We start from the raw sequence: 13,426 nt of genomic DNA, 5'->3' as shown, positions 1-13,426 counted from the left end.
TACATCACTCCCTGTTGCTTTCACTCTGTTGGCTACCAGTAGAAGCTAGATGCCAGTTCAAACTTGCCTGCATTACATACAAAGCGGTACATAAGGACCTCCCATCTACCTGGCATTAAAACTGTCAGTTTCTGGTGTTTTGTGCTCCCTGCATAGCTCAGACAACTTAATGATTAAAATACCAGCTTTCAAGAAGGAAAAGACCCGGAAATCATAATTCTCAGGCAACCTATCCAGAACACAAAACTGCATTATTTCTTTACACAAGACTTTGCCTACCTTCCATCTTCTGTTATGTCCTTTAAAATGAGTCTCATTTGAGCCAGCTCTCTGGAATTGTTTAATAACAAGGCTGTGTGGAACACTAAACAAGCCACTTTAGAGATGCAGTAGCTGCAGGAAAGGAGGATCTACTTTCATGGTCACTCCCACTTTTTGCTGCTGTCATGTTTTTCTGACTAGTCTGACTGGGATCCTGCGAATCAGGACCCCAGTCTCTGTGCTTGTGCTTCTTTCCTGAATTGGCCATGCTGAGTACTTAGGTACACTCCAGATTGGCTACTGATGTACCCCTGTGAATTCCCAGTAAATGGTACCTAGGTACCCAGGGCATAGGTACACCTGGGGTCTCCCATGGGCTGAATCAAAATTTGCCTAGCAATTGTAATGGTAAGTTTCAATTCTATTAAGGACACAGAGGAAAGGATTATGCTTTTCCTTCTTCGCTTTTATTACAACAGAAAACCACAGCAGCCAGAAAAGCACCAAATTACAACTTTTCTTTCCAAATCCAGGAAAAAAAGTTCCAATACAGCAAAAAACGTTTCTAACTAAAGTCAGGAACTACAAAGGCCATGAGTCCACAGGCGCAGTCCATCAGGAGTCCTTCTACAGTGTTCCTGAAGCCTAGAAAGACACTACATCTGCACTGTTCCTCCTCTTTCTTCGACCTGCTACCCGATAAGTTCATTGTTCTTGTTTCGCACCAGTATTCCCTGCAACAAGAAGAGTGCATCAGAACACAAACTGAACCTAGCTTATGTATAGCATAACTGTTAAGACATAACCCCAGTGGCAAAATGGCTGGGGACTTGTAGAGGTGTGGCGCGCGCAACACCCCGAAGAACGCTATTACTCTTACTTCTCGGCCTTGCACGACTTACATGTGAGGCTGGATGCGATTCTGTGTAGTGCTGGTCTTGCTGCTTTGGTAGCTAGTAGTGAATACTTATCACGCACCATCTCGGATCATAATCCGTTGTTGGTAAGTTTCTGCTGGAGCTTGGAGTGCCCAGCCGTTCCGTCCTGGCGATTGCGGCCGGAGCTGCTGGAGGACCCGGTCTTCCGCGCTGAGCTGGAGACGGGGATAGAACGGTACTTTAGCGAGAATGAAGGTACAGCCACAACGACCACCCTAGAATGGGATGCCTTCAAAGTGATGATCCGCGGATTCTGTATAACTAAATGGGTGGGAGTGCGGAAGCTGCTGTTACAGGAAATAGACTCTGCAGAGAGGAACCTTAGGGAAGACGAGCGGGCCCACTCTGTCAACTCTGGGGCACGGGAACTTGTTCTGAGTGCTAAAGAGGCTGTGGCGGTAGTCGTAGAGCGCCTAAGGTGCTCTGATCATAGGGCTTATTTGGCCCGTGCGCACGCTGAAAGAGACAAGGTGGGCACGCTGTTGGCGTGGCTGGCCAACCCCCTCCCTAGATGCGCTCCTATTTTGGCGCTGGCCTCCACGACGGGACAGTTTGAGTACACTCCGCTTCAGATTAATACTCGGTTCCGTAACTATTACGCCGAGTTATATGGTAGTCAGTTGCAGGCTGGTGAAGATGACATGCGTGCTTTTATGGAAGACTTGGAACTGCCCTCCGTGGATGCGGAGCAGGCGGACTGCCTCGGCCGGGATATCAAGCTCTCTGAAATCCGATGCGCTATCAAACAACTGAGAAGCCAAACGGTTGGGTGTGCTGCCGTCCTCCACTAGAGAAGCTATCATCATCCCTCTACTTAAACCGGGGAAGGCCCCTATTGACCCTTCTGCGCATCGCCCATTATCCATGCTTACCACTGACTATAAAATTCTGAGTCGTATTCTGGCCACTCGACTCCTCCCGCATATGGTACATTTGGTTCATCCGGACCAGGCCGGCTTCATTTCCACTCGCAACACCGCCGGTAGCATACACCGATTGATACGTGTACTGGGCGGGGACCACGCTGAGGATGGTCGAGCAGCAGTCCTCTCAGTGGACATTGCCAAAGCGTTTGATAGCTTAGAATGGCCCTATTTGTTTTTTGTTATGAGAGCCTTTGGGCTTGGGGAGGAATATGTCCGTTGGACGAAAATATTGTACTCATCGGCGTGCGCCAGGGTAAAGGTGGGAGCGGTTGTCTCCTCCTCGTATCCAGTGGGACGCGGTACTCGGCAGGGGTGCCCGCTTTCTCAGTTATTATTTGCTCTAGCCATAGAACCACTGGCAGCCAGTGCTAGATTGGGGAGGGCATTTCAGGGCCTGCGACTCCGTGGTCAGATACATTTTATCTCTTTATATGCGGACGACCTCTTGATGTTCTTAAAAGGAACCGGGGATGCATTGGAGGGTGCGAGGGCGCTTCTTTGCCGGTTCGGAGAAATCTCAGGTTTGAGAGTAAACTGGGCGAAGACCTGTGTTTTCCCAGTTGCCCGGGCATGCGCCCCGCCTGCGCCCATACGGGACATCAGGTGGGAACCTCATTGCCTTCCGTACTTGGGGACGCACATTTATCATACCCAAGAGGATTTGTTTGATGGTAACATCGGCAGAGCGATGAGGAATCTTAAGAGTAGTATACAGTTTTGGGGCACTTTGCCTCTATCAGTGGCAGGTCGGGTGGCCCTGTTGAAAATGGTGGCACTTCCCCAGCTGCTTTATTACTTCCATGCATTGCCAGTGTGGATACCTAGCGCCTTTTTTCGGCAGCTCCGCTCGGTGGTTGGTGGCTTTATATGAAGGAGCGGGAGACGCAGGGTGGCGCTGGACACATTGATGCGTCCAAGGGCGGAATGGGGGCTTGCAGTTCCTGACTTCGAGCTATACTACCTGGCTGCACAATTTCAGGGCCTTACCCAGGCGGTGGCGCAGGAGTTTAGGGGGCCCGAACGGGCATTTGAACCGGATATACCTCGGCATGTGCTGGCGTTCGTTGTATTCCAGCAAAAATGATATGTGGATTCGTTATCCATTGAGGAACGCACTCTACGGCTTTGTTGGAAAAGCTACCACAACACAGTTGGGATGCAGCACCCTTACGCCCCAGAAACACCTTTGGGTATGTGTACAGCCCTTCCGCATGGTGGGGATTGGTCAGCCCTTGCAGACTGGGAGTTCCTTGGACTGCAGGTTCTGGGAGACCTATACGGAGATGGCGCTTTATTACCCTTTACTGCACTGCGGGAGAGCTTTGGGCTCCCGCGGGGACAATATCTAATCGATGCGGCCTTAATAGCTGCCATCCAGCGGTATTGGGGTACGGGATTATCAGAACCACCGGTGAGTTCAGCGTGCCAGTACGTGGTGATGGCGGCGGGCACTTATAAGGCTGTCACCTGCTTATATAAACGTATGCTTGGAGAGGGCTTACCACCGCTGCAGAGGTTAAGTGACCAATGGGTGACGGATATTGGTAAAGACATAACAGATTTGGCCTGGTCGCAAATAATTAAGAGGGCATGGAAGGGCACTAGAAATGCCAGATTCCAGTTTATTCATTTTTTTTATATTGCATAGGGCATATCTTACTCCGGCGAAGATAAACCAATACTTCCACGTAGACACAGCCCAGTGTCCCCGTTGCAGGGTATTGGACGCAGGCCTTCTGCATATGTTATGGGATTGTCCGCAACTAGGTACATACTGGGAGGACATAACAACATCACTCTGTGGCATAACGGAGCGGCAGATCACCCCAGACAAGGAAACCTGTCTATTGCATTGGTTTCCACACACTAGCAAAAATAAGATAACGAGTAAATTTCTGGATTTGGGGTTGGTGCTTGCCAAAAGGGAGATTACGACCCACTGGAAGGCTGCGGGAGGGCCCAGTTTTGCCAGATGGAAGGCTGCGCTACTTACTTGGGCGGGGAGTGAGAGCTTAATTCGCCTGCAGCAGGCCCAAAGATCTGACAATGACAAGGCGCTGGAGGCGGCCCGGGCGTGGGAGGCCCTAGTCACTGAATTGAAAATCATGGATGCAGACTCTGGCTCGGAGCCAAGTGAACATAATGGAGATGAAACCTCATAGAGTGACTGTACTACTGCAAGAATGCGGACACGTGTGAGTGTGTTTCCACCCCCCTCTTCCTATAGTCATGCTTCTAGGTACTGTTATATGTATGGTGCCACATATATTTCAACTTGTTCCACTTTATTATTGTGTTAGGTTGCCCTGGTTTAATTGACACGCTGGTGAGAGTGGGTGGGAGGTGGGAGGGCTGAGGGATGGCGGGACTGTTTGGTCTAGTTATAATGACTTTGCAGCACATGTATACCGGGCTTGAAGCAGGATGCCTTAGTACTATTGTGTAGGTATTGGCTGTTGAGTTGTCTTTTACTGACACTGCCCATTTATTCTATTATCCTGCCCTGATTGTGTATGCATATGTTACATGCTATTGACACTTCTATCGAAGGTTATGACCAGATGTGGTGGGGCTGGTCCTTATGAATGTTGTTTGTGCAAAGAAAATAATAAAAAGATTTAAAAAAATAATAATAATAATAACTGTTAAGACATAACCACCGGAATAAACAGTACCACACTGTCAGAAAAAAGTAATAAGAAAGTTTACTTACGTACCTACGGGCGGGTTCACACACACAGTGCGGCGGGAGGGATAATACCCGCCTCCGTGTCGTTAATAGAATTGAAACTTACCGTTACAATAGCTAGGCAAATTTCGATTCTATGGCAGGACCGGAGGCTCCGATTTATGCTAGTTCAAAGCTTACTTACCACCAAACGCGCCACATCCAGCACCGGTTTGAAACAAAACTATTTAAAAGTGGAATCTGAGGACTAGTCTGCTGCCTGCATCAAATCCTCCAGACGCGCTCCCAGAGAGAAAACTTTAGAAGCCATGGCCCCTCTAGCTGAATGGGCACCAAGCTGCTTCGTATTAATGCACGCCTCCTGCATGACCCACCGTTCCCACCTAACTATAGTGGGCGAAGACACTGATTTATGAGGCTTACGAAGGGCAATAAGGAGTTGTTGTTCGTCCGGAGGGCGAAGGTCTTGAGTCATATCCTCATAGGTCTTAAGGCACTGCACTACACACAACTTCGGATCATCTGAAAAAGCTGGATATGAAATTGTTCGTGACAAAGATTTGGTACGGCAACCTACCGTAAAAGCCACCCCGTCCGGGGGAAAAAACCCATGCAGAAATGTCCCACACACGGACATCCGAAACTCTCCGACAAGAGACCAAACACAGGAGCATAGCCAACGTAGCCAACAGCTCCTTTTGCGGGAGGTACTTATTTACCTGCCAAGACAAGAAAAGATTCAAAACCACATTGACATCCCATAAAGAGGAGTATCTCGGTTCCAGCGGTAAAGACAAACGGATCCCCCGCAAGAGTCTGCACACAAAATGATGTGCGCCAATTGGGGTCCCGTCGACTGGACAATGCGCCGCGGAAATAGCTGACCGCACTGCGTTAACCGAACGATATGCCATACCGTCCGTAACCAGCTCTTCCAGATAATTCAAGATGGGAAAGACACCCGCGACCACGGGATCCAGACCCCGTCGAAGACACCAACGTACCCACTTAAACCAAGCAGAGTGATATCGCTTCGATGTACTATCCGCCCAGGCCTTGGACAAGAGGACCTGAGCCGATACCGAAAGGCCTGGGAGCGACCAACGTCACTGGAAAGCCGCCATGCCATGAGGCGGAGGGACCCTTGTAGAATCAACTGATGGCGCTCCCCGCTCAGATTCGGAAGAAGATGAGGAAAGTGGGGGAGTAGGATTCAAAAATCCCAAGAAAGTTCCAGAAGTGAAAACCACACCTGAGCCCTCCAAAACGGCATCACCATCACGACAGTCGCCGTCTGTCGGTGAACTTGGGCCGCGCGCGCACAATCATCCGGAACGGCGGAAACTCAAACCCCTGTTCCGTCGCCCAATCTTGGAGGAAGGCGTCCGTCGCCTCCGCTAACAGATCTGGCCGCCAACTGAAGAGCCGAGGGACCTGATAATCCAGACGTGATGCAAACAGATCCCTTGAGAAGGGACCCCACACACTGGCCAGCCACTGGAACACTCGCCTGTCCAGCTTCCATAGACTTGAGTCCTGTAGATGACGGGAGGGCCAATCTGCCACCTGGTTGGCCTGACCCGGCAAGTACTCCGCCGTGACAGAGATATGGTGAGAGAGGCAATAGCCCCAAAACTCCTTAGCTAGATTCGCTAGAGTTCAAGAGCGCGTACCCCCCAGATGATTGACATAACGAACCGCCGAGACGTTGTCCATCTTGAGAAGAGCGCACAATGTCACTCGGTCTCTGGTCCAGCACCAAACGGCGAAGTACCCCACCAGGAGTTCCAAACAATTGATATGAGGGGCCTGCTCGTCTAAAGACCACACGCCGCCTGTGGAGAAGTCTCCACAACGGGCGCCCCAGCCCACTCTGCTGGCGCCTGATTCTATGACCAGATCGGGAACCGACCCGAAGATTGCCCGGCCATTCCAGGCTTCCATCTGTGTCAACTACCAGGTCATCTCCTCCTTGGCCTCCACTGATAGAGGCACTGTCTGATCATAGGAGAGACCCCGCCGGATATGATGGCCTTTCAGGTGCTGAATTGCCCTGTAATACAGGGGGACCCGGGAAGATTGCCCGAATGGATGACGAGAGAAGTCCCACCAGCCGGGCAATCTGCCTGAGAGAAGTATGGGTCTTGGAAATGGTCTGCTGCAACTAGTGGTGAATCTTCGCCATCTTGCGAACCGGCAGACTCAAAGTGGCCTGCACCGAATCTATGATGAAACCAAGAAGGACCCGCGATTGGGTAGAACAAACGTCGGACTTCTGGCTGTTGACAACGAAGCCCAGATCCTGAAGGACAGAGACAATCTTCTGCAGTTGAGTAGCCAACCTCGACGGGCACTGCTCCATGAGCAACATATTGTCGAGATAGACGATCAGACGGATGCCCTGTCCCCGCAGGAATTCCACCACCGGATGCAGAACCTTGGTAAAATACCAGGGAGCGGAGGCCAGGCCGAACGGAAGGGTGGTAAACTCGAAGATCTCGCCTCGCCAACAGAGCTGAAGGAACCTTCGATGCGGAGGATGAATGGGGACAACCAGAGAAGCATCCAGTCGCCTGGAAGAAGGACATCCCTGAGCAGATGGATTCCCTCCATCTTGAAGTGTTGGTAGACCAACCACCCGTTGAACTCTTCTAGGTTGATCACCGGACGTCGTCCCCCGCCCGCCTTGTCTACAAGAAACAGATTGCTGAGGAACCCACCAGGGTGTAACTCTGACCAACAAATCGCCCCTTTGCGAAGAAGGTCTGACACCTCTTCGTCGACCAGCTGCGCATCGCTTCTGAAAAAACAATGGGATGCGGCGGAACTGGTTGACGTGGGGTATCGTAAAACTCTATGTGAAACCCGTGCACGGTCTGCAAGACCCATGCGTCGGACGTTAGCATTCCCCAGGCCTCCTGAATGGCTCGGAGACGCCCCCCAATATGCACATGCGCGGCCGGAAGCACACTTACCGTTTTTGCTGCCACCGGAATTGTTCTTAAAGCCTCCTGGCCTCTGAAGCGCTGCCCACGGGTGGGAAAGAAGTCCGTTTAGGTAGCTGAGGAGTTATACTGCCCTCGAACGGAGCCTTGCCCCTTGTTAGGGTGCTGTTGCTGGTGACCTCCACGGCCGGGCGAGCGGCCCCTCCCACTCCCAGCCCCATGGGGAAAAACCACTCTGGAACACCAGTTTAATATTAGACTGTGCCTAGTCCAGAGACTTAAAAGTGGACACAAATTTACCCAACTCCTTAATGAAGGGGTCACCAAAGAGGCACCCTCCGCCATGGGTCCCGCCTCCGCTGAAGCCAAATCACCAAGCTGCGGGTCCAGCTTGATCAGGAGGGAGCGACGGCGCTCTGTGGAAATTGCGGAATTCACATTCCCCACAAAAACAACCGCTCGCTGGGCCCAATTAGACAAGACCTCCAGAGAAATAACAGAAACCGTCACCTTGGCCTCCTCTGCCATGTCTAAAATCTTCATAAGCGGCCCGATGATATCCAGCAACTTGTCCTGACAGGACCGCCAGGACCGATCTTTTCCTTTCCATGGGTCTTTCATAAATTTGACTTAGGGTAGGGCATCTTCTCCCCCACCAATCGCACAGCGACGTTGCGCTATTTAGTTTAACCTTCTTTTTTATCAATTGATTCCATTTATTCCTTCTGGTTTACTTTTTCTTTTTATCACTTTAACTCTGGTATTGATCCACACACGGAGTGCTATTTTCAAAGTTTCCCATGGTCAAGTTGTGCCCATCCAGACCTCTTACAAGAACACGAACTGTTGCAAAATTTGTACATTTGTTGCAGGCAGTGTTTATTAAAATACTCAATGCATTTCAGACTGCAGGAGCCCTTCTTCAGGGATAACTACAAATGGTAATAAAACATTTAACCATTACCAATTGTTATAATACATATTACTTAAATCATCATAGTGCAATGTCATAATTATTCAAACCATATATATATATATATATATATATATATATATATATATATATATATATATATATATATATATATATATATATATTCTACAAAACCACTCTATTGTATTACTCGGCCAATCTCTACTGATTTGCATTCCTTCTGCTAAGCCGTTCCCCACACATTACCATGATCAAACCTCTCCTCCTTCCAAATACTCGTCCACCCCTTTCCCTATGCTGATGTTAACCTCTCCCTTCTACCTACTTAACCTCCACCACTAGTATTTCCCTCTCAAAAAACACTCAACATGGTCTCTCCCAGGGAATTCAACAAATTCCCTCTACGCATATACCCCAATACCCACAACTATCCCCAACGGCTACATCATCATACACCCCATCTCATCCGCCATGAATTCCATATAACTCAGTGTCGTTCATCTTAATCATGTTCTCTCACCTTCCTTCTACATGCCCGTCATCCACTCTACCATATAATTCACACAGTAACCGCAACAACACAACAGTCAACCCTCAATCATGATTAACTTCACGCCGTTTCACGAACCTGCCACGAACCGTCAAAATCCTTCCATCCCCGTCTCCATACCAAAACCAATACCATCACGCTTCCTCCCTCGGACCTTTTAAACCAAAATCCACCCACACCGGTTCCTCCTCTTCTTACTTTTGCTCTGTTTTTTTTTCCAGAACAAATTTTATTTGGTTTTAGCAGTTGACAGAATAGAAAGGAAACACTGCTTCCATGGAAGCAGGAAGACAGCGAGCTTATAAGTGCAAGTATAATCAAAGTATTCAATCAACGTTCCCCCAAGCCCCCCTCCCCGTAATCCAGCCCAGTACCCACCCCCCACCCCTCACGGTGTTTACGTTGTCCAGAACAGGAGCGCAAGTATCTCAATAATAGCATGTGGTTCAGTTCACCCAGGGGCAGTGTGAATAAAGTCTATATCAGAGGCCCGAGTAGCCGGGGGGTCAAGCAGCAGGCCTCTATAGTCTGCCCATTTCTTCCAGATCCGATAGTGTTTCTTGGGGCAGCCCCTGGCCTCAAAGATTGGGCGTTCCAGACCCATGTTGAAGTCCATGCCTCGCTTCCATACCCCTAGCAGCGGAGCCCTGGGGGCTTTCCAAGCTTGGGCTATGTCCCTTTTGGCCACCGTGAGACCCAGAAGAAGCAGATGTCGTTTGTATCTATTGCCCCCAACTTGTTCCATAACATGAAGTAGACCCAGTTTCGGTGTGCGGGGGAGTTCCCATGCTAAAACTTCCTCAAGGCAGTCCCACACGCCAGTCCAAAATCTCTGCAGCCGTACACATTCCCATACCGTATGTATGAAGGAGCCTATCGCGCTTCCACACCGCAGACACTCCGGGGAGGCTATCAGCCCCGCCCTCCACAAGCGCTCCCTCGTAAAGTACGCCCTATGTAGGTACTTAAACTGGATAAAGCGCAGGCGCACTGCTATCGCTGCTCCCCTAGGGGCCTCCAGGGCTTCCCTCCAGTCCTCCTCCTCCAGTTCCCCCAGCTCTCCCTCCCAGACCGCCCGCAGTTTAGTAAGTGAGGGGGAACAATGGGTCACTAACGTTTGATATATAGTCGAAATTTTCTTTGTTTCTAGTTCCCCCATAAATATCTTGGCTTCTAAGGGACAAAACTCTGGTAAGGACGTTATGTCTGCTATTGCGGGAGCCAGAGCGGGTCGGAGCTGTAGATATCTAAAGAATTGGGACTGGGGCATGTCATATTCCTCCCGCAGTGTCTGGAATGATTTGAGGGTCGTGCCTTTCAGAACGTGGCCCAGCGCCGAGATGCCAATGGCATCCCAGCCTTCGAAGCCCTGTAGTGAAGCCAGGCCTGGCAACCTCCCATTGTGCCACAAGGGAGTCTCACTCGTTAATCTATTCCACCACCCCATGCGGCGGAGAGCGTCGCGCCACACTTTGAAAACTACCTGGGTGACCATCGGGAGCCTCTTCCGGATAGCTGCCGAATATAGGATAGTATGGAGCGTGTCTGGGTCCATCATAAATCTCTCCAGAGCATATGTCGGATCACCTAGATCCCCATACCACCATTCGTTAAGGACAAGCAGGTGCGACGCCTGATAGTAGGACTGGACGTCCGACGTGGCCAGCCCCCCACAGTAGGTCGACAGGAAGCAGGTACGGAGCGCCACTCTCACCGCTCCCCCAGTCCATAGGACTCACCTGTTCACTAAGGCCTTTGACTAAATTCTCATTAGCTTCCCTTGTTCCCTAGCCCCGGATCTTATCAGTTGTAGCGCCAAGAAACCGCTGGTGTATGTGCGCTGCATAAGTAATTTTAAACTCAAACTCAAACTCATAGGAACCGACCCAGGGCGGAGTCCACCTGCCGAAACCACTGCGGCTGAACCGGGTACAGGTGATTTTGTAGTTGGTAGAGGATACGGGGCAGGGCCACCATCTTAAAAATGGCCGAGCGGCCATAGACATTCAGGGGCATCCTGGACCACGTCTGCATATCCGAGCGAATTCTGTCCCATACAGGCACTATATTGCGGGACCACGACACTCCCGGTATATCCGTCAAAAAGACGCCTAAATATTTAAGGCCTCCCGTTGCTTCCTGCAGAGCCGAGGCCCAGGGACCCAAGGTCCCTCCGTCACCCAGGACCCATAATTTCGACTTCCGTACGTTAAGTCCAAGGCCGGACACCTCACCAAAAACACGCATATTTCCAGGACCCTCGGCCCTGATTTATTAAGGTCTGTGAGGAAGAAAAGCACGTCGTCGGCATAAAGGGCAATCCTGTCAGATGGGCCTCCCACCCATTCCACTCCACGCAATTGGGCATCCATCCGCACCCAAGCCGCGAGCGGTTCCATAGCCAAAGCGAACAGGTACGGCGAGAGGGGGCATCCCTGCCGGGTGCCTCGACCAATGAGGAACGAGTCAGAGACCGCACCCGCAATCCTGACCGCTGCCGTCAGATCCGTGTACAGCAAGTGAATGTAAGATAGAAACCGGGGGCCGAGGTTGAGTCGGAGGAGGAGCGCTCGAAGATAGGGCCAGCTAAGGGAGTCAAAGGCGCGGTCTATATCCGCCAGCAGAAGGGCCGCGGGGATGCCCGCCGCCCGCACCGCCTCCACCACCAAGTGCGCGCGCCGTATATTATGTCTCGTTGCTCTATGGGGCATGAAACCTGCCTGATCCGCATGGATCAGATCAGTGATATACGGGAGGAGGCGGTTCACTAAGGCCTTTGCCAGTATCTTCGCCTCAACGTTCAGTAGTGAAATCGGGCGATAGGATTCCGGCCTATCTTGTGGCCTCCCTGGTTTGCAAAATACCACAATTTCGGCATGTCGCCAGTCCGCTGGCAGTCTTCCGCGTTCCCTAGCAACCTCCAGGGCCTTCTTATAGCGCATTCCTAATTGGAGATGAAACATCTTCAAATATTCGCACGGGAAGCCATTGGGCCCAGGGGCCTTACCCGCGTTCAGCCCGCCTAGGGCTTCTCCCAGCTCCTCCGCTGACAACGGGAGGTCCAATCGATCTCGGGCCTCATCCGAGAGTGCTCGGGGTGGAAGGTCCGCGAGAAATTTGTCGATCTCCTCTGCTGGGAGGGATTCCCGAGGGGCATACTGTGTCTCGTAGTACCTAGCAAACATTTGGGCCAGAGCCCCGGGGTCTGAGATAGGGCCACCTACATCGTCTCTGAGGCCCGGTAGGGGTTGGGCTTGATAGGTATCCTGACACAGCCTATATAGCATCGTGCTGGATTTGTCCCCCCATTGGTAGATTCTACTCTGAGTAGCAAGCCAAGACTGTCGGGCCTCGTCCAGCAAGAGGGAGGTGTAGGACCGCTGGAGGTGCAGGAGCTTGGTCACCTCGTCTCCGTTCTCTCCCGTCAGGCAGTTCGCCTCCTGGCTTCGCACCTGAGCAGCTGCCTCTGCCAAAGCCAGCGTGCGGGTCCTACGGTGCGTGGCGCACCATGCGATGTCTACGCCTCGGAGCACCGGTTTCAGGGCCTCCCACAGAGTCATGGCATCTATACTCGGGTCCTCGTTCTCCACCCAGTAGTGTGCGATTGCCTCCCTCATGTGTGTTTGGTAGTCATCGCGCTGCAAGTGCCATGTGGAGAGGCGCCAGCGGAAAGGCTGTCGTCGCACACTTAGGCTCAATGTCAGTGCGGTCGGGGAGTGGTCAGACAGGCCCCTAGGGAGTATGGAAGTGGAGTCCACCCTCCCTATCCAGGGCTGTGGGACAAACAGGTAATCCAGACGAGAGAAGGATTTGTGGACCGCCGAAACATATGTATATTCGCGATCGCATGCATGGTGATATCGCCAGGTGTCCACCCAACCCATGCCCCGCGCCATTCTGCTCAGCCGTGTAGTAGTATCAGAGAGCTGACCTCCCCCGGGCCTACATCGATCAAGTCTCCCATCCATCACATCGTTCCAATCTCCGCCCACAATCGTCAATACAAGGGGGACCTCGGTCCACATATCGAACAGTCGTTCAATCAGAGCATCCTGGAGGGGGGGTGGAGCATACACACTGCCAAAGACCACTGGCTCATTCCCCAGCCTCCCTTTAATAAATGCGTATCGGCCATGCATATCCAGCCACTGTGTATCGTGTGTGCAAGGGACCCTGCGATGTA

At 51.4% G+C, this 13,426-nt stretch overlaps 1 protein-coding gene across 2 annotated transcripts in view; it reads left to right on the top strand.

The window, feature by feature from the left end:
* Window positions 1–13,426, top strand: part of LYST (lysosomal trafficking regulator) — a 3,192,287-nt gene that overhangs the window by 74,118 nt on the left and 3,104,743 nt on the right. The gene's annotated exons all lie outside the window — the stretch shown is intronic.

The sequence above is a fragment of the Lissotriton helveticus genome, chromosome 6 (assembly GCF_964261635.1).
Source record: "Lissotriton helveticus chromosome 6, aLisHel1.1, whole genome shotgun sequence".
Taxonomy (NCBI): Eukaryota; Metazoa; Chordata; class Amphibia; order Caudata; family Salamandridae; genus Lissotriton; species Lissotriton helveticus.
This window is presented reverse-complemented; position numbering and strand designations above follow the sequence as displayed.